Source organism: Tinamus guttatus, unplaced genomic scaffold, assembly GCF_059628265.1.
Source record: "Tinamus guttatus ecotype Peru unplaced genomic scaffold, ASM5962826v1 Tinamus_guttatus_pri_ptg000225l, whole genome shotgun sequence".
Classification (NCBI taxonomy): Eukaryota; Metazoa; Chordata; class Aves; order Tinamiformes; family Tinamidae; genus Tinamus; species Tinamus guttatus.
In genome coordinates this window covers 438659-462112 of record NW_028288759.1, presented here as the reverse complement: position 1 = coordinate 462112, position 23454 = coordinate 438659, and the positions used below count along the sequence as shown (strand labels likewise).

Below are 23454 nucleotides of genomic sequence, written 5' to 3'. Positions count from 1 at the left end.
GCATTGTGCTTTGTCCTTACAAAAATGTTATTACAGTGAACTCCTTTAAGAAGGTTTAATGACTTTCTGAAATATTTTTGCACTTTTTATTTATTAGGTAAAGGGGGTAAAGTTATTCTTCGTGTGTGGCAATAAAAAGGCAAGGAGCATGTAGGCAAAATAATAATGTTTCCAAGAGGACTCTGAAACCATAAACTTCTATTTCTGTGACTTGCACAGAATTGTGGGAGGTCAAGCAATTCATGAATTGTAATTTAACTTCACATTTCTGAAACCACTGATTTCAAATGGTGTATTTTAAGCTAAAATTTTAGGCTTTTATTTGAATTGCTTGCTTTATCTAAATATTTTGTGGTAAAACGCTGCCTTTCTCATTCAGAGATGGACAGAGAAACAGTATTGCTCTGCATGCCCCCCACTTTTTCTCCCTTGGTAGCTTGTGGCGTGAGATGCTTCTGGAAACTCTTCCCATTTTGCTTCTGAGGCATCGGCTGGAAATGATGCTTCTGCATCCTCTCCGGTTTGAACTTCCTAGACACATTTTGATAATGGTTCATAGGATTTTATGACCTTCCCAAAAATGTGAATGTTTCTGAGTGAAACATTGTTATCGCTATCTGGCATATTTTTGTTAAAATCTTAAATCCACTCTGGCCTGGAAAATTGGTAATTTTCTTAACTGGACTGGATTCTTAGTGTGCTGCCTTTATTCTTAGAAAGCAAACTCTCTCCTGAGCTTGGCAGCAGTTTTTATTTCTCATTTTACTTTGTGTACTCTCCCTTTCTTGACTTCTATTTTATGTTTTCCAGTAAAATGTGAATGAGGTCAGCAGACTGTATAAAATGGGGGTCTCTATATTCTTAAACATTCCAATTCACATAGACTCCTAAGTTTGTCAGGTACACTGCTTTTGATTCTCCAACATAGAAATTTTTCATCCTTATCCAAAACCATCTATCCTATATGAAGGGAATAAACAGCCATCAATTTTTTGAAGTGCTGCTCTACTGCCCATGAAAGCAGCTTCCCTTCACTTCTAGCTCCTTTCCTAATCTGTCCAGGCTTGGATAGCTCTGAGTGTACATGTGAGCTTTCTAAATGTTCTCACTCCAAGCTCTAATACGCAGTGTCATCAGCTTGTATTCAGCTATTTGCCTTTTTTCAATAGTACTGCCCCTGACTCACACAGGACCAACGTGTGCATTTGCACATACAGGCAGCCTCACAGGTGCCTGGCCTTAACCTGCAAAAATACAGTGCATTTCGGTGCAAATAGGACTGCTTGTGGGATGCCAGCAAATCCAAAAGCCACGTTGGTGGATTTTAGAAAACAAGAAGGGGAGGATCTCCTTCCCTCCTCAGAGCTTATTCCAAATTGGTAGCACACAGGAAGCCCCATGTACACAAGTACAGAGCTCCATACATGCACTGAAGAAAATTATACTCTTGTTCGTGTTGTCCACTCCAAAACCAACACAAACACTTATGGGTTTGCTAGGCTTTTTTAGTTTAAGGAGTGATTAAACAGCAGAACAAGGCTTTCCCAGCTTGCTCACATTTCTGGAAACAGCAAAGAGGCCCTCCCATGGGATGCCCTCGTCAGATGAGGGACCACCTTGTCCCGTAATCGTGTCTGTGCAGGACCCCAAACTGGCTTAGATTTATCCTGAGCCGTCTTGTATCTCTGGAAGTGCCCACCTCTGGAGAGATGCACTTCCAGAGTAGCACCTCACAGAACTTAACTAATCTCCTTCCTCCTCCTCTTTTCCTCCCAGGCTTCTGACCACTCTTTGAGTGGCTTTCCTCTGTCAGTGATTGCATTTGCTGTCTGTAAGCATGCTTTAAAAGGCTCGGTAGTGGAAGCTCACGAGACTTGCTCTGCAGACTTCAAAGGGCTTTTCAGAAGCCTGTTGAAATTTAAATACTTTGATGGTTTTCTAACAGCTTATTTTAGTAAAAGGCTTGAGACATTTTATAATTTGCTCAGCTGATTTTTTTTTGGTTACTTTTTAGTTGGGGGGTTTGGAAGTAGACATGGATGGGGATGTGGGTTTTTGCTGGCATTATAAAAACATAGCTACATTAAAAACTGAATATGATAAAGCTCCCACTATTGTCCTGTCAGTCTACCTGTGCACTAAGCAGAGATGATAAAAATGCTAAAATCCTATTATTTACACTAAATTCTTCAAGTGTCCTCACGGCTTTGTCATGCATGAGGAATGCAGCTATCGCCATGTCATGCTAAGGAAGTCCTCACATCTCACAGTGCTTTTATACATATGTAAATGGCTAACGATCAGCCTAATTATATATGGGTTACACATCCAGCAGCCTTCACTGGGTCGCCTGTCATAGCCCCCACACTGATTTGGCTCAAGCTGTCATTTGCTTTCCCAAGTGATAGAGTCACATAGGAAATGTTTACTAATTGAAAACTCATTCCTCTGCATTAGTGTGACAGCTGAAAAGATTTCTCCTGATTACTGGTGTGTGTTTCTTGGCTTCATCAGTATTCAATTCATGGGTTAAATAATCTTCCTTCTGTTGACAATGGTGTAGATTTTTTTTTTCTAGAATATCTATTTTTAGATATTTAGAAACTCAGAATAAGTAGGTCATACACAGCTTACTGTTTAGAATGCTTCTATATATTTTTAAATATACACTAAATTATTTAGTTATGAGGTGAGATGAAACACAGGATGTCAGGGAAAAAAAAATCTCATTACCTGCAGTGTCAACTGGGGAAGCTTTGAATTGCTTGTCTTTTAAATTAGCATCCTGCAGCTTCCAGAATATGTTCATGTATAAAATAAACATAGATGTTAGTTTATATTGCAAATAGAACGTGTGATTAATATATACTTTAATTTATAATCTCCTGTCTGTGCCAAAAACACACAAGCTAATGTTTTCCATGCATAAGCACGAATCATACCAATGTAGCAGGAATTCCTGCGCCCAGTTCCTAAGATTTGACTCTTTCTTAATAAAACAAATTGGACCAAAGTGATGTAAATCGCTGTGTGCCTTTGATAATTCTCATGTCTGCATCTATGCACCCCTCCAAAGACCAAAAGCTTGAATTACATTGTCTCTGAGGGCAGAAATTACTCCAAAATGGAGAATCCCTGCAGAAAACAGCCTGCAGGCTGCTCCTGCTCCCTCTCAGGCCGGGTCCTGCCATCAGTGGTGGTGTTGGCTGCGTGTCCATGTAGCCATGGGCTTACTTCTTCCCGCTATGGACCTAGGAAGCTGATCAGGAGAGGTGATGGGGGAGGCCCCAGGTGACACCACATTCGCGCTCTCCAAACCTCCCCCAAGGATTCAAGGCCTGCGAGGCCTGGCAGGCGTCTCTCTGCTCCACGGCAGCTGAGGAAGCAGGAGGATCCGCCGATCCCTATCCGTTGTCAGGAGATTAGCTGGGACAGGCAGCAGCTTCTGCTCCTTGCCCACGGATGTAGCGGCAGAGAGGAGCCGGGTGGTGCGAGCGCCGGGCGGGAGCCGCCGTGCCAGGGAAAGGCTCCCTCTCCTCCGCAGCCGCTCTGCCACACGACCCGTGTGGAGGATCGTGTTGTTTCCATGCTGCTCCAGTGCTTTCCCCCAACGACAAGGTTTCCCACAGCTCAGTGTTTAACATCATTCTTTGTAGAGGAGAGGTCTAAATGCAGTTTCTTCAGGAAAGGCATGAATGACTATCATTAATTGTAACACTAGTCATCCGGTAAGTTTTCCCCAAGAAAGGCATGAGTTGATTTACAACTGGCTTTCCCAGGACCACAGCAGAGTTTTGTCAGATATAAATCAAAAAGGCCACGTGGCTCAAAAACAAAACTCAGTGGGACCCAAGCAGTATTTGTCCTTTATACTACAAAAATTATTACCATCTTAATCGAGCCAAGTTCAAGCTACATTTCCTACGCTGACTTCTTTTGTTGGTGGTAGAGAGGAAGCTGTTTGCTTAGCCTTGCAACCTATCATGATGGAAGCAAAGAGAGGATGTAGAATCTATTTAATCATGGCAAGAAAAGGAAAACATCCAGTTCTTAGGGACCCTCTCCTATTCAGTAAAGGATAGATTAATAGGACGGCTAACATGCTCGTCCGAGATCCAACTTCAGTTCTCTTCTCTGCCAGGGACGTTTTCATAGAATCATAGAATCATAGAATGCTTAGGGTTGGAAGGGACCTCTAGAGATCATCTAGTCCAACCCCCCTGCATACGCAGGGACACCTAAAGCACGTGGCACAGGACTGCATCCAAGCGGGTTTTGAAGATCTCCAGAGAAGGAGACTCCACAACCTCTCTGGGCAGCCTGTTCCAGTGCTCTGTCACCCTCACTCTTAAGAAATTTTTCCTTAAGTTCCTATGGAATTTTTGATGTTTTAGTTTCCGGCCATTTCCTCTAGTCCTATCAGTGGCCACCACTGAAAAGATACCATGACCGTCCTCTGCACTCCCTCCCTTGAGGTATTTATATACACTGATTAGATCCCCTCTCAGCCTTCTCTTCTCCAGGCTGAACAGGCCCAGCTCCCTCAGCCTCTCCTCATAGGGCAGATGTTCCAGGCCCCTGATCATCCTTGTAGCCCTGCGCTGGACTCTCTCCAGCAGCTCCACATCCCTCTTGTACTGTGGAGCCCAGAACTGGACACAATACTCCAGATGCGGCCTCACCAGGGCTGAGTAGAGGGGCAGGATCACCTCCCTCGACCTGCTGGAGACGCTCTTCTTAATGCAGCCCAGGATCCCATTGGCCTTTTTGGCCACGAGGGCACACTGCTGCCTCATGGTCAACTTGTCGTCCACCATGACACCCAGGTCTTTCTCCGCAGAGCTGCTCTCCACAAGCTCGGTCCCCAGCCTGTACTGGTGTCTGGGGTTATTCCTCCCCAGGTGCAGGACCTTGCACTTGGCCTTGTTGAATTGCATGAGGTTTTTCACCGCCCAGTTGTCCAGTCTGTTCAGGTCCCTCTGGATGGCAGCACAGCCCTCTGGGGTATCGGCTACTCCTCCCAGTTTGGTATCATCAGCAAACTTGCTGAGGGAGCACTCTGTGCCTTCATCCAAGTCATTGATGAATAAATTGAACAGGACTGGACCAAGGACTGACCCCTGGGGGACCCCACTAGCCACAGGCCTCCAACTAGACTCTGCACCGCTGATCACCACTCTCTGGGCCCTGCCATCCAGCCAGTTCCTAATCCATCTCACTGTCCACTCATCTATCCCACACTTCCGGAGCTTGCCCAGGAGGATGTTGTGAGGGACGGTGTCAAAAGCCTTGGTGAAGTCGAGATAGACGACATCCACCGCTCTCCCCTCGTCTATCCAGCTGGTCATTTCATCATAGAAGGCTATCAGGTTAGTCAGGCAAGATTTTCCCTTGGTGAATCCATGCTGACTACTCTTGAGCACCTTCTTGTCCTCCATGTGCCTGGAGACAACAGCCAGTATGAGCCGTTCCATCACTTTTCCGGGGACGGAGGTGAGGCTGACTGGCCTGTAGTTGCCTGGGTCCTCCTTCTTGCCTTTTTTGAAGACTGGCGTGACATTGGCCTTCTTCCAGTCTTCCGGCACCTCCCCCGTTCTCCAGGATCTTTCAAAGATGATGGAGAGCGGCTTAGCTATGGCATCTGCCAGCTCCCGCAGCACTCTGGGGTGCATCCCATCAGGGCCCATGGATTTGTGGGTATCGAGGTTCCTTAGGTGCTCTCTGACCCAATCTTCCTCTACCCAGGGCAAGTCTTCCTCTCCACCCGCTTCTTCTCTTGCCTCTAGGGCCTGGGGCTCTAAAGGGCTGCCCTTGGTAAACACCGAAGCAAAGAAGGCATTGAGCAACTCTGCTTTTTCTGTGTTATTTGTAACCAAGGTGCCCATCCCGTCCTCCAGCGGACCCACGTTCTCCCTGATCTTCCTTTTGCTGTTAATGTAATTGAAGAATTTTTTTTTGTTATTTTTAACGTCCCTTGCCAGCTTGCCTTCCAGACGTGCCTTAGCTATCCTTGTCGCATCTCTGCACTCCCTGACTACGTTCCTGTATTTCTCCCAGGGGGCCTGTCCTTTTTTCCACATTTTGTATACCGCTGCCTTCTGCTTGAGCATTGCCACAAGCTCCCGGCTCATCCACGCAGGTCGCCTGCCCCCTCTGCCTCCCTTCCTACACACAGGGATGCACTGCTGCTGGGCGTGGAGGAAGTGCCGCTTGAAAACTAACCAGCTCTCTTGGGCCCCCCTGCCTTCTAGAGCACTAGCCCATGGGATTCTACCGAGGAGGTCTCTGAAGAGGCTAAAGTTGGCCCTCCTGAAGTCCATCGTCGCAAGGCTACTTACAGCCCTGCCTCCTCCTCGTTGAATCCTGAACTCCACCAACTCATGGTCACTGCAGCCGAGGCTACCCCCCACCTTAACATCTCCTACTAGGCCCTCCCTATTTGATAGCACGAGGTCCAGTAGCCCACCTCTCCTCGTCGGCTCCTCCACAACCTGCGTCAAAAAGTTATCGTCGACGCTCTGCAGGAACCTCCAGGACTGCTTATGCCTGGCTGTGTTGTCCTCCCAGTTGATGTCGGGATAGTTGAAGTCCCCCATGAGAACCAGGGCCTGTGACCGTGTCTGTAAGGAGTTAAACTTACCTGGTTTATTTTTTCATTTACTAAGATAAGTATAACAAAAGGATCTGATTCTGTTCATAATCATTCACTACTTTAGACAGAAATATTTGGAATGGGATATTGCCTGTCTTCTGAAGAAGAACAATTCAAATGATCCTGTACTCTGCCCTCAAATTAGGGAAGACAAGGAATACTGCATATCACAGACTGTGCCGGAGTGGCAGCCGGGGAGCCGTGCTGTGCCAGCAGCTTCCATGGTTTTTGCAACGTGGGGGTGGTCTGCGCTTCGGGAACCGTTTTCATCAGCACCTCATGCGTGAGCCAGGGTGCAGGACCCACTTATTGTAAAGGCCTGCAAAAACAGGGGAGAGGCAAAAGGTGCCGTACTGGCTGAATTGTTGCTTCAGGAAGGCAAAACCTCAAATCTGTCTGAAAGGGATATTTATCTGCGATTGTTTGCAGTGTCGTTTCCCCTTTTAAAGAATATGCATCTTTTCAAATGTGTATTTCTGAATTGTCCTGTGATTCAGAAGAAGAGTGTCTGAAGGAACATGAAGGAACACTTATTTAAAACGAGTTTTTTTTTTTTTTTTTTTGCCATCAGTTTTTCTGTGATTGGGTGCCAAATAGGTAGGAGTTTGAGGATAAATCATCTTCCTTGTTTTCTTTGTTATGACATAAAATCATGATGAGTAACATGGCAAAGCTGTCTGTACCTATGACCAAAAGTTACTTACGTGGGTTTTTGAAGCATGCAGAAATGTCATTTTACTATCCGTTGATTCAGTTAGATTATTTCGCCTTTAGTAGGATTCTTTTCATACACAGTCTTGAATGCTGTATGAAACCTGGCCAGAAGACTTATTGTTAGCAAAAGCAGGAGGGTAAGTTAGAGCAGTTCCCTTGTGTCGTGTCATGGTAAAATCTGAAGTATAAATCTCAGTATTTGCTTTGGAACAGGAACAAGAATGTAATAATAAATTATAGTTGGTTAGAAAAATAGCATATAAATTGTATAGAGAGATTTATATAACAAAACTCATTCACAACAAAAATTAATTAAGTCACATTTCTCAAGCACATTAGCACTTATTGTTGTGGGAGAAAATTATAGTTGCAAGTAGCTACAGAACAGCACATGGAAAGCTGGGTTTTCAGAAGCTGGGATTGTAGCTTGTACAAAACTATGCTGAAATAATACTAAATTAGCTTTGTACGAATGCGAGCTCACACTCCCATCTGCTGTGTTGTCCTGTGTAGCCTTGTTATTAAAGCTTTGTAATCTCTTGACTTTTCATGAACTAAAATCTGTCTGCGTGGACTTCTGCAAACCTCCTGAACTCTCGACACCTGCAGCTCATTTTTCTCTGACAGGGCAAGAACTTCATCCTGTGCCTTGCTTCGTCTCTAAACACATGTGTACTTTGCTGTAAGTTTAAGAAGGGAGCAGCAGCAGACTCCTGCTCTTGAGTGTTCTCAACTTGGCCCCTTGGCAAGTGCCTGCATAGAGTGAGAACAGACTGAAGGTTATCTCTGCCTGGAGGCAATTTAGGACAGCTTGTGGTTAAAATGAGGAGCGCTGAGTTTCTTAAATGCCATTTGGGTCCCAAGGTTATGTCTGGTTCTCCCCACTCCTTGTTATCTGCCTTAAAACATTAAATAGTTCAGCTCTATTTTTAAATTGACCGTGGCTTGCTATTTTGAGATACCTCAATGTCTGGCAACTGTAATAGGGATTTCCCATTAGCACAGAACACTCTACAAATTATCAGATAACCAAATGCAGTCCATAGCTTTGCAAGAAGTTGCAGCACAAGTTTCATCAAGCTGTGCTAATGCTGAGTTTGTTGGGTACCTAAAGATACTCCAGAAGTCTCTGTAGTCAGCAAGTTTCCTGGAATTCCAGCACCAACACATTGCATGTGAACATGACCTAGTGACTCCATCCCTGAAGCTCTGCCAATGGATTAGCCATGTCCTGGAGCTACTGCATGAAGAGGGGGCGTTTTCAAGGTTACTCTTTTAGGAGGACAGATCAAGGTGAGAGAGGCACCCATGGCAGTCAAGTCACTTTTAGGTTCAGGTTCATATTGCAGCTTCATTCTTCCAAGTAGTGCATAGATAAGTTAGTCTGCCCTGTATCTACAGTGATAAAATTGCTGTGACTCAGGCGAGGTTCCAGCAGGATTCCGAGGAAGCAAGGCATGTTATTGATCTATATGGCAAAGATGTAAGGTTGAAGAAAGAGGACTCTAAAACTGGGGTCTTATGCGGAAAAAGACCTCATAAACCAACAAGGGAAGTGTCAGAGAGAAAGTTTCATAGGGGAGAGGGCTGTGGTGTGGTTTGGGACAGACCTATAGCAGACCCATGGTCAATAAAATAGCTCAGTTGGAATTCAGGGATACCTGCTTATTTTTGAATGTATTTTAACTAAGGCAGGTGTCCCAGTCTGTGGTCCTTCCATGCAGTGTTAAATTCTTTGGCTGCCTGAGAGCAGAAATGCCCCTTAGGAAATGAAGGATAAATTGCTGTAGCTCCAGCATAGCAATCATGCCTAGCAGGAGCCTGCACTATCTCACCTCCTCCCCTGGCTTGTGTCTTTCCAATCTCCTAGGCCCTATAGTAGAAAGAAATGAAGTAACCCTCGTTCCGGGCTTTGAGAGCCGAAGGAGGGAGCACTCGCAGCGCTGCAGGCAGGATTCCCTCCGGCCCTGAGCAGGACCCAAGCGTGGCCTTTGGGCACCTCCAGGAAGTGTGGGCTTGTCCTTAACGACGTGTTGAGGCCGTGGAAAAGGTCATTCCTCTGTCACTTGGAAAAAAAACCACATGATTTCTCCCCAGTGACTTCAGCAATATGGGAAAAATGAATTCAGTCACCTTTTTGATTAGGTGACCAAAAGGCAAATAAGCTGAGTTGTTTTTTCTGTAATCTCTTCATACATATGTATGCAATGTGTGACTTGTGAAATAAGCCATTATACAGTGCCTGAGTTTGCAAAAACTGGTGATTTTAAAGGGCCTGTTTGGCATGCAGTTTGCGGAGGTTAAAGAGTGAAAATGTAGACGCAGCCAGATTTAGAAAACTCGGTGCAAATGTTTTTTCATAGTGGAGGTACAAATGTGATATTCGTTGTTATGCATGATTAATATTACAGGGGCACTTAGAAGCTGCAGGCAGCATTAGAAAAAATGTGCTCTTCCAGGTCCTGCGTGACCTTATATGGCACTATCCTGTGCAACCAAAATTACAGAACAGATTAACACCAAAACATGATGATTCCTTGGTCAGAACAAGTCAGCTTCTCAACACTGAACTTAGTATAGAAAGACATTTGGATGTTTGCTCCTAGGAGCTGATAGCTTTCCAGAAATCTGGCAAGCAGAAACTTAGCCTAATAAAAACATTACAGTCAGTAATTTTTTTAAATTTGTACTTGTATCCCTGTTGTTCATGCTCCTTCCTTTAGTATATTCTCATTTGTAGGGACCCATTAAAGATACCTGTCAAGCCACAGATAATTGCATATGGTTGTGTTGTGGCCTTATTGTTGGAAGTGCTCCTTCTAGTCTGGAATGCACCTGGCAGTAAAAAAGCTTTTTTTGTTGTTTTTTTTTGTTGTTGTTGTTGTTTGTTTTTTGTTGTTTGTTTGTTTTTTTGTTTTTTAGTGTTGCACTATCCTATTGTAATAGTGCAATGTGCTGCTTCAGATACCAATACTGTGAGAAACAACATCTGCAACAGAAGAAATATGCTCCTGAATTTACAGGAATTTTTCAGGTCATTGGCTAGTCTTACCTGAGTGCATCTGCCATATAGAAATAAACCAGACTCCACTTGCAGCTTTAGTATATTCTGTTGTTTGGAACCCTTTCAGTGTTTTACAAGTCCAAGGAGTTAGTGGCTTTATGTAGTAGCATAGCTTTGTGCAACGGAAGTCCAAGAAACCTTTACAGAAGACAAATACTTAAATAACAGTACAAAGGCAAGTTGAAAAATGAAATATTACAGGCATTGTAGGAATTACAAAGGATTCACAGACCATTTGTGTTTTTGAGTTTTTCACAGCTCATGTATGGGAGTAACGTCTAAAGAAACCATCTGACATTCTGCTTGTCGTTGGGCACAAAGGCTTGACTTCACTGCTTTTCTGTTTTAAGTGAAATTGCTTGGTGTTTCTCCTATCAAGCTTCTTAAATAAGGAATAAATTCATAGAATTCATAGCCACTTGGAAGGAGATATGGTTCATTTTAGACACATATAGAGCTCTGCCTGGTTCCACCTTCTGTATTATGGGGGGGCATGCATTGCATTTGAGGAGAATGTAACAAATGAAACTGTATGTGCTTTTCAGACTTAAAAATCACAGAATACTAATATGTTTAGAAATATTCAGACATGAACCACTTTCTGGAGAGGTCTTATAGGAAGAGGGTGAATAAGAGTGTGATGCATGCAATGTTATTTTGTTGTTGAAAGGTTTGGAACAGAGTCTTTACAAGAAAGGAGGGAAAAGGAAATTCTTTCTTTCATTAGCTGAAGTAATCTTCCTGACATTAAAGCAGCAGAAATGTGTCTTTGTTTGCACAACCTCTTCTCTCTCCCATTCTTCTTTTTGTTTCTTTTTCTTCTCAAATTACGCTGTTAAACAAGTAGGCTTGGGTTGAAATGGATGTTCAAACCACCCTGCTTCAACCCAGAAAGTGTTTTGGAGTGGCAGAACGCTTGGTAGCATTAAGTACCAAGAAGTAGGGGCATGCTAGGGAGAAAGAAAGCGTTTTCACATCAGGGGTCTGCAAAATCAGAATTATGGAGCCAAGAAAAACAGTGGAGTAGTATGAAGAAATTAAAAACAAAAAAGGAATAAATAATCGTAATTATGACATGCAGGTATTGAAATCACAAGCAGCACGAGGAAAGCTTTTAATAAAGCTATAAGTAGTGCAGTATTTGGTAATAGAGAAAATATTATAGATTTAAAAGAAGTTTTGTACTTACTGTGCTGTATGAAGCACTCAGATGTTATGTCCCTTGTGCGGCCTGTGTGTCAGGATGAATAATACGTTTATTTTCTTACTTTCTTTTAAACCTCTGGATCACTTTAGCCTTAGCCTCGCTACAAAACCAGATCCACCAAGTTCTCTCAGCTAAGCGATTTGCTGATCTCTACATCTTGGAATTCAATATCTGCTGTAAAGCCTAACTCTGTGATACGGGTTCGTATTTTGGCTTTTCTGCTATGGATGCAGTTTCCGGGCCACGTGGGGCACTTCCATGTGCAACACCAACCGTCCCTCCCCAAAAGCCCTTGAGAAGCAGCCTGGCACTCTGATAAAGGGGCAGGAATGATGAATAACATGGAAAATGCCTCTAAAGTGTGTGGAAGTCTGGAATTATTTGCTTCGTAAGGAGCCCAGCAAGGAGGAATTGACAAAAGTGTGTCAGAAAAGAACCTTTCAGAGCGTGTATGTCATGAATTTACCATGGCACAGGGCAAGGGGGTATTTAATTAATTTAAAAGTTGGTAATTTGGCAGAGAGTGCAATTGGAGTGTGGAATTCCTTGTAGGAGGGTGCAGAGGCCAAGACTTCAGCACAATCCAAAACAGGATTCCAGTTTTATGTGGGTAACAGAAGATACACGGGGCTGCAGCACTTAATCCTGCAAAGTTTTGGGAATGTCATGCTCCAGGGCTTAGGTGAGTCTCTTGATAGCTTCGAATCAAATGACATTACGAGGAAGGGGAGGAGAGAGCATTTCCATTTTCCACTTCAAGCTTCTTACCTTACGTCGTCCTCTGACTGTCGACCACCTTCAGGGCTGAAGGAAGTGAAAGACAGGGAATGAGATCCGACGTGACAGCTCCTGCATTTCTTACATTCTTTTCCAGTCCTGCAAATGGTCACCAGAATTATTATCTACCGTTTCAAATTTCCAAAGCGTGGAATTACTAGAGAAGCAGTAAGAACTGTTATTTGTATTCTGGAATACACCAAAATGCTGTATCTTTTCATCTTACATGTAAAGGTTTTCAGATGGTTCTCATCTATTTTAATTATATAAGTAGGATTAGAATCACCTTTTTCTTATTGAGTAAAAGTACCTGATTTTGGTCGTTCCATCCATATTTGAACAGAGACGAAGATGGAGTTAAGTGAAGATGTAGTTAAAAACTGAGTTCAGAGTGGAGGCAGACTTTGCAGTGCTCTCATGATGAGAAATCATTTATTTATTCATCCTGCTAGTAAAATATACAGTCATGGTGACATCAGATCAAAACTGGGAGATGTTCCTATGAGAGCCAGACAGGGAAGCGCTTGAGACTATGAGCAGTAAAAGGAGCAGTTTGGGGGTCAGATGTGAGACCTCCGTGGAGGCTGTAGGTGGATAGCGCTGATCAATGCTCATGGAAATGTGAGCAGTTTCCGAGATTGCAGAGTATTAATAAGGATGAATTAAAACAGATGATGAGCCCTGTGAGCACTAAATAGCAATGTGGTGATTAAAGACCTTTGCAATGTCGCTGCTGTAGAATAATCATTTTCAGAATAATCACGTCCAGCGCTCAAATAGTGCAAGGCCACAAATATGAAACCACCCCAGACTTGAAGCAGTGCTGACTTGCTGGTTATTTGCAAAGAAGAAAAGAATGAAAATCACTGAAAATGTAATTCAGACACAGAGCAACAGAGAAAGATTATAATTACAGCCTGCTGGAAAAAAAAAAGAGAGAAAAAAAAAAGAGGAGGGGAATCTGTAAAATGTGATATCAGGTCTGTGTAGGGAATATTCATAAGCAGGTATCAGACTGACTTGTGTCGATTATTGCAGGATTCTGGAGTTGTTCCTTATATTCCCCAGGCCACCAGCTAGTCTGGGTGGGTGGATCCTTCTGCTCGTATGGACGTAGAGTCGGGGGAGCTGTGCTTGGCACACGGATCTGCTGCCAAAACAGGGCACTGGAGATGCTTCATATCCACATCTGCCAAGGTTGACAACTGGGCACTGAGACCAGGATGTGGCTGCAAACGCTTGTTTGAAGGCACATGTGTACACATCTGGGAGGTGACATCTGGGTACACATCTGGGAGGTGACTCTGTGCCATGTGCTCTAGGTGTTCTTGCTTGAGCAGCAGGTTGGACTAGATAATCCCTAGAGGTGCCTTCAAACCTCAACCATTCTGTGATGCTGTGATTCTGTGACACCAGCTAAGTGCACATTGGTCATATGGGTATTTCTGTCCAGAGCAACCCATATGGATGTGCTGTCTGAGCTAGGCTGCAAAGTCAGTGCCCTGGGTATATCTACAAGACCATATGTTAATTCTTGTGGTCTTTATTTCTTAAAAATGGATGTATTACCAGGCTTTGCTATTCTTGCTTCTCATCTAGGACTTAATAACAGAATATTAACTGAAGTCCTTTGTAGCTGCTCTGAATATTAAGTAGCCTTTACGGGCACTTTCTGAAGTCTGGCTGTAATGCTGCTGTGAAAATAAGCGGACCAGCCCCATTTTTGAGGTGTTCCTTTCGTGCTCGGGCTTACTGAGACACAAAATTAAGTAAACCACAATTGGAAATCCTGAAAGCCCCTCAATTAGGGGGTTTATTATCACATTTGTGATAATAAATAGCAACCTGTCAGCTCAGGACAACAGAGCAGAGCAGTATTTGTTTTGGTGCACTCTTACAAACACATATTCAGGGGCTTGCTCAGAGTTTGTGCTCATGACACCACCAGCCCTTTCTGCGATTTTTTGCCAAAGCCAAAATGAAGCAGTGAATTTGATAAACTCATGAAATGCCATTTGCTGTGTGATAGGAATTAATAGCCTAATGTCTGCCTCAAAAAAACTCTTCCCTCTGCTAGATTTGCCTTCTAGAACAGCTGAATGTGATCCCGGCGCAGTAAAAGTTGTCTTGCTTTTGTTTGAATTGCAGCGATTTTCAGTTCTGCCTTCTTTTCAAGAAGAACTGAATTTGCATGAAGGAGTGGAACAAAGATGCAGAAGATGATTTTGCTTTGGGTTTTCAAATGTTTTATTGATTTTTGAAATCTGGTGAAATCAGTTTGTCCTGGGAGGGTCTGAGCCAGCCTTTCAGTAGCAGCATCCCTGAGGCACAGCCCGTGCATTTGCAGTATTTTCAGTGCTCCAAGTTGCCCACGTAACGGGAGACGAGTGAGCTGCTCCTAGGCCTTTCTGCTCCTGCAGCTGGAACCATGTTGAGCACCCAGGTGCCGTGCACTTGACTCGTCCCCCTTAGGGGTCTTCCTAGGGAAATGGCATGGGGCCAGTCTAAGATGCTTCCTTCAGAAGTGGAATTTCAGTATTTGGGCACATTTCATGCAGAAATTACACTAGCAATGGTTTTCAAAGGCAGTTTTTCACAAAAATAGGAAGTAATCTGCATACCTTATTAACCTATATTGCAGGACAAGTATTGCAGGTGCCTTTAAATAGCTGTTCATTATGTCGTATCTGGCTCTTGGATCAAATAAGCTGTCAACAAAATGTATTTTAAAATATCAGCCCAAATCAATCACATTCGCAGGCTGTAAAATGCACATTAGATTTTTTGATTTCTCAAGACCAGAGACAAATTCCAGTTACTCTGCACCCCCACAAGTGCAAATTATGATATTTATAATTTTAAATAGATCTTTGCTATTGCAGTTTTTTCTGCATACATCTCCCTTCGTTTGGTAGGCCACATGTGGGTCAAAATCTCTTTTTACTCTGAATTGCAAATTAATTGCAGTGAATAATTAACTATCTCAGATTCGTAGGAAGATAGGCACTTCCAAGAACTGTGCCGCTCTGGATGCCTTTAACATCCTAGAAACAGTTTGGAGAACAATGTTTGCTAACTCTGGTATCACAAGATATTTCTGGATATCATCACCTACAGATTTCATCATCACCTATTGAACCAACAGCACATAATGTTATCTTTAAACTGGCAAGTCATGAAAACCTTATGTTTATAAAAAAATAATTTTGCATTATCAGATTATTTAAATATAACACCCAGACAAATTAATTAGGTTTTTAGTTTGCAATTTCAAAGGATCATATTTAGAGAAATTCAGATCCAGCATTTGAAAGTAGCCTGAGATTTCCGTAAATGGGAAGAATATTTAGGCAAATTTTGGAGACCTATCTGAACAAATTACAAACCCAGAAGGATTCTAGCAATATGCATGAAGCACACAAAAATGGAGAAGTGATAGGCCCAGCTTAATTAACTCTCATTTTAGAGAGAAGAAAACACAGCACGGAAGTGAAAAATGTCTGAACCTCAAGTGGAATTTTAAGTTCTTCTGATACTCTAAAGAACGAAATAGTAGATGAATTTTACCCATTTACATTTTTATAAGGTCAAGGCAAAAAAAAAAAAAAACAATGCTCATATAAAGATTGAAATAAGGTTGAAATAACCTAGGTATGCCAGAAGCCAACTGAGTAGAGGTGAAGATGCTAAACACAATGCAAAAGAAAGATATTTACACTACTAAGTATGAAAATGAAGCGTGTCCATGGGGGAAGGAAATCTCAGATTAATTTACTGCATTGGGCAGCTGGCTAACGTCAGTGCTCGTGTGCTAAAAGCAGAAGTGCTGATGGGGAGTGGAAGTCCAGAGCAAGGGTTTGCAATTCTCCCTCAAATACCAAGTGCCCTTGTGCCATTGAAGAATAGTGAGCAGCAGCGGTGTCTGGGAATGGTGGGTAGATGTGGCCTGAGCCCTCTGCCTCATCCTCAAAGAATGGGAGGCTCTCGGTGCGCTTTGAAGGAAATTCAGTGACAATTAGGGAGGTAATGAACAACTGGATGGAACACAATTTAATCCATATTTTTAATGAGGTGGATTGTACGAGACTGACAATTTCTTTGATAAGGCAGTTGACTTTTCTAGACAAGTGCTAGGCACATGAGGTAAGCAATAAATGTTTATCATTACTAAACATTGGCAATGGAGTCTGTGACTGAGGCTTCAGTAAAAGAAAGTAGCAGCAAGTCGCTTATTTAGAGGACTTAAGGAAAGCCAGCACTACCATATCAACAGAAGAAAAACATGAATACTGTCATGAATAGGATCATGGACCCTTCATAAATGATGACTTTTTTTTATTCTTCAAAATCCTATATGTCATGTAACAAAAAACAATGTTCTAAAATGGTAGATCAGAATATTGGGCTTCATGATATCCCAAGTGATGCATTTTTAATGACGTTATGGTCACTCAGCACAGTCATTATGCTAATTCAGGTCCCTGTTCACCACTGCTTACAACTCTTCCACGTTCCTCCACAACCATTAGTGGTCTTCTAATTGTTTGAAAGGGAGTTGTGGTACTTCAGTTCCCCCAGTGGAAGTTGAGAGATCTCTGCATTTCTGCATTTCTATCCAGCTGTCAAAGTATGTGGAAATTTCATTGGCAGGAAGGTATTTGTATGCCCAGAAGGATTTTTTTTTTTAATTTAGAGATTGTACAGGAAGAGAGTTGGACATTTTGGTGTTCTTATAATACTACAGTACTGCTGTTGTATGCATATTATATATATGTGTGTGCATGTGCTTGTATTTTTCCATCAATGTGATGTCCTGATCCCGCATTAGGATAAAGTGATCTGGAGAAGTGCTGAAGCATTTCTGTTCCTCGCTAGCACAACCAGTCCCCAGCACAAAAGTTTTATAGTGAACCAAAATCAAGGAGGAGAAAGTTGAAAAACATGAATAAAGCCCCTCCTTTAATTTTTTTTTCCCATATGAAAAATAGGAGCTCCAGATTTTTATTCTGAATTGAAATTTGGGAAGAACTCTGCAGCTATGCTTTGTTGCATCAAAATCCTGGAAGCAAAATTGTGGTTGTCAGGTTTAGAAATCTTTTGCCTGTTAAAAGATCTGCAGTCTCTTCCAAGAAGATCAGCCCTCTTGGACTTGTTTGGCCAAACTTAGTAATGGTCAAAGTACGGAAAAATAAACAAATATTTAAAAATATAAGGTCACTTGCAGGAGGGTTAGTTTCATAGGCAGCTTCCTAGAGACGCAGCAAAATAAGAGAACTCCACAGTAATAAATTTTAACGTTTTACTTAGATATGGCAAGTTTTTCCATTTGGATAGCCCGGGTATGCTTTTATAAGCAGAGGAGTAAATAGGCTTACAAAGTGGTTTGGATAATGCAGTTGCTGTTGTGTTTCATGCAGCTATCGTGCGTGCCTCTTCAAGACTCTTCCTCCTCCCGCTTTTGTTTTGGAGACATTTTCAGGGCTGGGAAGAGTCAGGAGACAAATTTGTAGAGCACCGAGCACAGCTCAGATTTGCTCTGAACTGTAAATTCCAAATAACGATAAGTGGAATTACTGCTGTAATTATCTTGCTTTAGGGAACACTTATGACTTGAAATATAAAGCCTGTCTATTAGATAACATTTATCAGGAATGTTTCCTTAGGCATGTTTTTCAGAACTGTATTTTATTGTTATCTCCAGCCAGATCTGACTCTGTGCGTTTTGCGTTAGAGACGGGGAGAATAACTAGACCTGGCAAAGGCCTCATCAGCAGCGGGAAAGCTAGTGGAGAGATGAAAGATGAGCTTCTAGCAGCTGCAAAAAGGATGTACACTTCAAGGGTGCCCTATAAGCCTTATAAAGCAATAAAGGAAGGAAAACAACATTATGAAGTGTGCTAACAGCCATAAAATTCCAAAAATGGCAAGGATTGCTTTCATTATATAAAGTGTTCGTTAAAGCTTTAAATAATGAAATAAACCCGGACTCTGCGAATGGAAACCTTCACTGTGAAGCCCGGCTCTGTTTACTTTACAATAATCCAGGCCATAAAAGTAGTGCCTCCCAAATATTCCAATCTTGGGGAGCTCCAAGCAGCTCCGAGGACCACACAGTTCTCCAGCCTCAAACCTGCCGCGATCCCCCCATGCCCGGCTCCGTCCCCCTCTCCCGGCATTGGCAGGAGAGTAGCAAGTTTGAGGCAAGAAATCCCAAGGATTGCTTTCCTTGGCTTCCACTAGGTGTTTGGGGTTTGGGTTTTTTTTTTCTGTTTGTTTCTTTTTTCTTCTTTTTTTTTTTTTTTTTCTGACTTTTAAAGTCCAGGCGTATTTCAGGTTGGAAAAAGGGACCGAAGACTTTGAGCCCAGAAAGTAAGTGGGGAAACTCTTGGAAGGGCTTCCAGGGTTCAGGGTGGAAAGAGAAAATGTCTTCTATATCAAATGATTGATTACTCACCTATTTGCTGAAAAAAGTAGAATTCAACCTAAAATAAAGGTTGAGGACATTGTAAGGCAGATATTTTATTTTGCATATAAAAAGAGCAGGCAGAAATGTATTGATTTGAAACAGGAATATTTTTGAAATTCAAAAAAAATGCTGTTTTATCATTGCTGGTATTGTTTATTTTATCTGGTTATGCAAAATCTGTTTAGATATTTTTCCCTGAATTAGCAACTACTTTCAAAAACATAAGCTATAAAGTATGCATGGAACAGCCTTCCTTATCTGTCATTGAAATTCAGCCATTTTCTGCTTTGCTTGCAAGATACAGGGACAAAATGTATCCTAGGGGGGGAAGAAAAAAATTCAGCTCTGTGTGGGTAAAATTAACATTGAAACCTTTAAGCTGCAGCATATCCCCCTTAAGGCATTTGAGCGGTCCTGTAATTTGGGGTAGCGTGTGTAAGGAAAGTATGCGAGTGCCATTAATTTTTCTGAACAGCAGTTCAACATTTGTTTCCTCCTCGGAGCTCTGATTAGTTTTCTAAATTGCTAAAGGGGTTAAATATCGTAAAAAAAAAAGACGCGTAGCTCCTGACTTACGTATTTTAATGTGCACATGCATATTACATGAAATAGCCCCTTTTTTTCTTAATTTGAGCGTAGTTTTCATATCTCCGTGCTTGCACCATCCCTCCAAGCCGATCCCTGTTGTGTCCCTGCGTATTTTGGGGCAAGCAGACGGGAACCGTCTGCATCATGAGTGGGAGAAACAAGTGAGTCACAGGGCTCGTTATGAGGAGCTTTGTTTCATTCAAATCCCCCTTGCCAAGATGCTGACACGGAGCCTGAGTCATCAGCAACGAACACATCTTAGAGAAAATTGAATCTTCAGAGGGCAGAAAATCATGGGGAGAGGCGAGGAGCTCACCAGCCACCTCCACTTTCGTCCGGGCACCTCGCAGTTATTGATTGCATTGGTTCCTGTGGCAGGTTTTCATAAGACCCTTAAAATAATTCAGAAATCTCTGAAATTTCATTTGAGAACATGCATGTATAGCGGAAACCAGCAGCATCCATCAGGCTTTGAGATCAGAGAATATTGAGTTTTCATCATGCTGAACAAGGCAGTTGTGGTTTCTGTTTTTATCATTTGCCTTTCACCTGTGCTGTGTCCAAAAAAGACTGAGAATTGTGATAACTAGTGGCACCTTCACCCTAGGTAGTGGCATCTTCACCTAAGAATTCTGCCTGGAGGATTTTTATTTATTTATTTATTATTTTCTTCTGTATAGTATTTGACATTTTCGAATTCTTGGAAACATTTTTTTTATATAAAACATCTCCCCGTATTTGCTTTCCACAGTTTGTGCGCTAGTAAAACCTCCTTTACTATTCTTGCTATTAATTGGCTTATTTTTGAGTGAGCATTAAAGAGAGAGAACAGTGAAACAGAACAGTGAAGCACAACTGCTGAAAGTCTCCTTAGATATCTGCAGGATTGCACTGCAAGGAGCTCGCTGCAGCGGGTGCGTACGGTATCTGCATGGTCCAGGAGGGTGTTCTCAGTCGTGCTGTGAGCTGGGGTCTGCTTTTGATGGTGGCAGGGAAAGGTTATCAGTTGACTTCAAAAACTGGAAAGCGGAGACAAGTTGTTCAGGGTGCGAGGGCCCCGTGTTCATTCTGAGCTGTATTTTGCCATGGGGCACAGAGAATTCCTGACAAATCTTGCTAAGGTCACCCTCCTTGAGCACCTTTAGAAGTCCCCTGTGTACATGCCAGCCTTGCAGGTTGGCATTTTAGGTTTCCAACCTAGAAAATGTTGGTCTTCCCTGGTGTGCGCGCATACCAGTGACGGGTGATGGCCTGCTTGGCCTGTTCAGCAGAGGTGACATCAGTGCAGAGCTAGAGGACACCACAAATATCGGATATATTGTAATAAGCACAAACTTTTATCAATGATAAACTAATATCTTTGCTTCTTCCAGCATCAGCACATAATAATATGAAGATATAGGAGTTTTGAGTCTTTACGTAGCAAAAAGAAGAGATTTGGTGAAATTCAGCTTGTTTTTCTGTGTAATACAACATCTATTCTCTCTTGCTTGAATAAAGGTTGCTCATGCATCAGGGTAACAGTGCATCAACATTGTTGCCATGTGTTCTTGTTTGACTAGGGGTAATAAATCAGCCAATAAATATTTGGCTGGAGAGGAAACTACAGATTTAGCTACCTTACCTCAAGCAGTCCCTCCATGGAAGCAGCGCTGCAGCCTGTTGTCTGCGGCACCAAGGTTTCTAACCACGCCAGGGCTGCAGCATTTAGAGCTCGCATGCCTCAAGGAAGGGCGGTGATGGATGCAGGTTCCTCATGTGGAAGTGTTTCATGCTTAATTAAAAAAAAAAAAATGCTGAAAAGGCCCTTTTTTGTCCTGATGAGCTACAATGTGCATTTATTTTTGTGAGATGTGATTCCATGGTGGGAGGCAGGGAAAGGGATCAGGGTGATGGGTTCGGCATCTACTTGCATTCGTTCTCCCTCCTTGAAAGGTGCAGGATCCTGGGTAGCGCTGGGTGCCCAAGCGCGCTGTCCTCGCAGGCCCTTGGGCTCCCGGCCCTGCTTCCCTGGATCTCTGCGGCGCGGGGGAAGGAAGGAGGACCGGCCATCGCACACGCTGCCGAAAGCAGAGGCCGTCACGCAGGCAGCAACGGTTGTGGCGAGCGCAACGGAACCAGCTCGCAGCACAGCACAACCTCCCGAGCTCGGGCCTGGCCGCTGCGCTGGGAAAGCCCAAGGCCGCAGGGCTCTGAAGGGTGGATAAAGGAAATCCCTATAGGGTCCTATAACAAGGCACGGAGGATGCAACCCTTGCCCTTCTCTCTGTGGAGGTGGATGTGGCATGTGTGCAGCAGAGTCCTGAGGGACCTCTGGCTTCACAGGAGAAAAAGAGCTGATGAGAAAGGAAATGTTGTAACCTCTAAACCCTGTATTCTTAACGCAAGGAAGTGCCATCCATGTCATCCAGTCGGTGGCCCCAAAGAACCAAGCTGAGTATTAGACCTTGGAAGAGCAAAACCTAGATGAACCCGTCTAACCTGGGTGTTTTATTTCTCATGGGAAAATTAACTTTAAATTATGCCATACATTTGAGAAGGAACACAGAATGTAGACCAAAGGTCTTAATACTGTGTTTAGAAAACTGTCTGAATAGTGATTTATGACAGGAGCACCGGTTCAGCTCTGTTAAATTTGGCTAGTTGCGTTTAGTATATAGCAGGATTTTACACTAGAAATTCACAACAGCTTGGAAATGCAGTAGTTTTAAACATATATCACAATATTTTAATGGTTAACCAGTTATTTTTTATATTTTGAAGTCCATCTACCTGAAATAATAGGAAGTTGAATCCTGATAAATAAAGTGCTTCTGTGTATGTCCTCTGACTATATGAGGCAGCTGACTTCCTGCCGCATCAGAACTGAATAGTTCACTGCTTTTATATTTTGCTTCCACATATTTTTTTTAGATTTGGTTGCCAGGGCAATGATGCGTGTGATTTTTGAGAGGTTAGTGGTAGTTTTAATGGATTTCTCTGTTAATGCCTGGAAGTCGAAATATTTTCATATTGTCTCAAAACATCATTTTATACTTTTTAGAACTAAACACATTTTGCATTAAAATCTTTTCATGAATTAATATCTGCAGCTACTGTCTTTGTGAGATGATCTGTGGGAAGCTGGTTGCAATGCAGAGGGAGCTTTTCTTCCCAGTTTGAACATATACCAGCAGCACTGAGATAGGGAAGGAAGGTGCTTCTAGAGTCAGTGCGTTTGAACTTGAAAAACTTCAGTCCTCTTGCCAAGTCTGCCACTTCTTTGAGCAAATACAGGACAGTTATCATTTGAAGTGCTTCTCTCTCACTTTCCTCATTTAAAAACACAGATATTTTAGCTGACTTCCTTTGTAAAGTGGTTTGAGATTGGTGGCAAGGAGCGTAGGTGCTATTTTAAGTGACATTTTTCAGTCGGGGGCCAGAGGTTGGCTCAGGACACAGGCAGAGAGGCTTGGAGAGTTTTGCTTCTCTGCTGCTCGCTGGAACCATCCCCAAGAAAGTGTCCATCCCGTGGCAACCGCTAGCACTTGAAAGGGCCTGGATGTTGTTATTGATTTCAGAGCAACCCGCAGACCATCCTCTCTATACATTTAGTGCTAATTCAGCATCCATTTACCAGAGCGGCTGGGATTTAAATGAGTGTGAATCCTCTTAGCAAATGGTCTCTTTATGCCAAGGTGGAGCGTTGGCCTGGAAAACACGAGGAAACCTGCCATGCCCTGTAGGCCTGCGCGTTACTGCCAAAGCTGGGTTCATTTTTGTGGTGTTTGTAGGCGGTCGAGCTCTGGTGTCTGTATGAGGCCAGTGTTGCAGCCTGCTTGCGGAAGGGACACCGAGTAGAGTGCGTCTCATCTAGGTGTGCAGACATGCACACACGTTTGGAAAGAAGAATTTGGGTACTGGAGTTACGTTTGTATGAGTATTTTAACCACCAACTAGAGATCAAGGGCTCCGGAGTCAAGTATGCATCCAAACATCAATGATCA

General features: G+C 42.9%; 1 protein-coding gene across 2 annotated transcripts in view; it reads left to right on the top strand.

Moving 5' to 3' along the window:
* The window catches only part of DIP2C (DIP2 acetate--CoA ligase C (putative)), a 289728-nt gene that overhangs the window by 130605 nt on the left and 135669 nt on the right, over positions 1-23454 (top strand). The window lies entirely within an intron of this gene.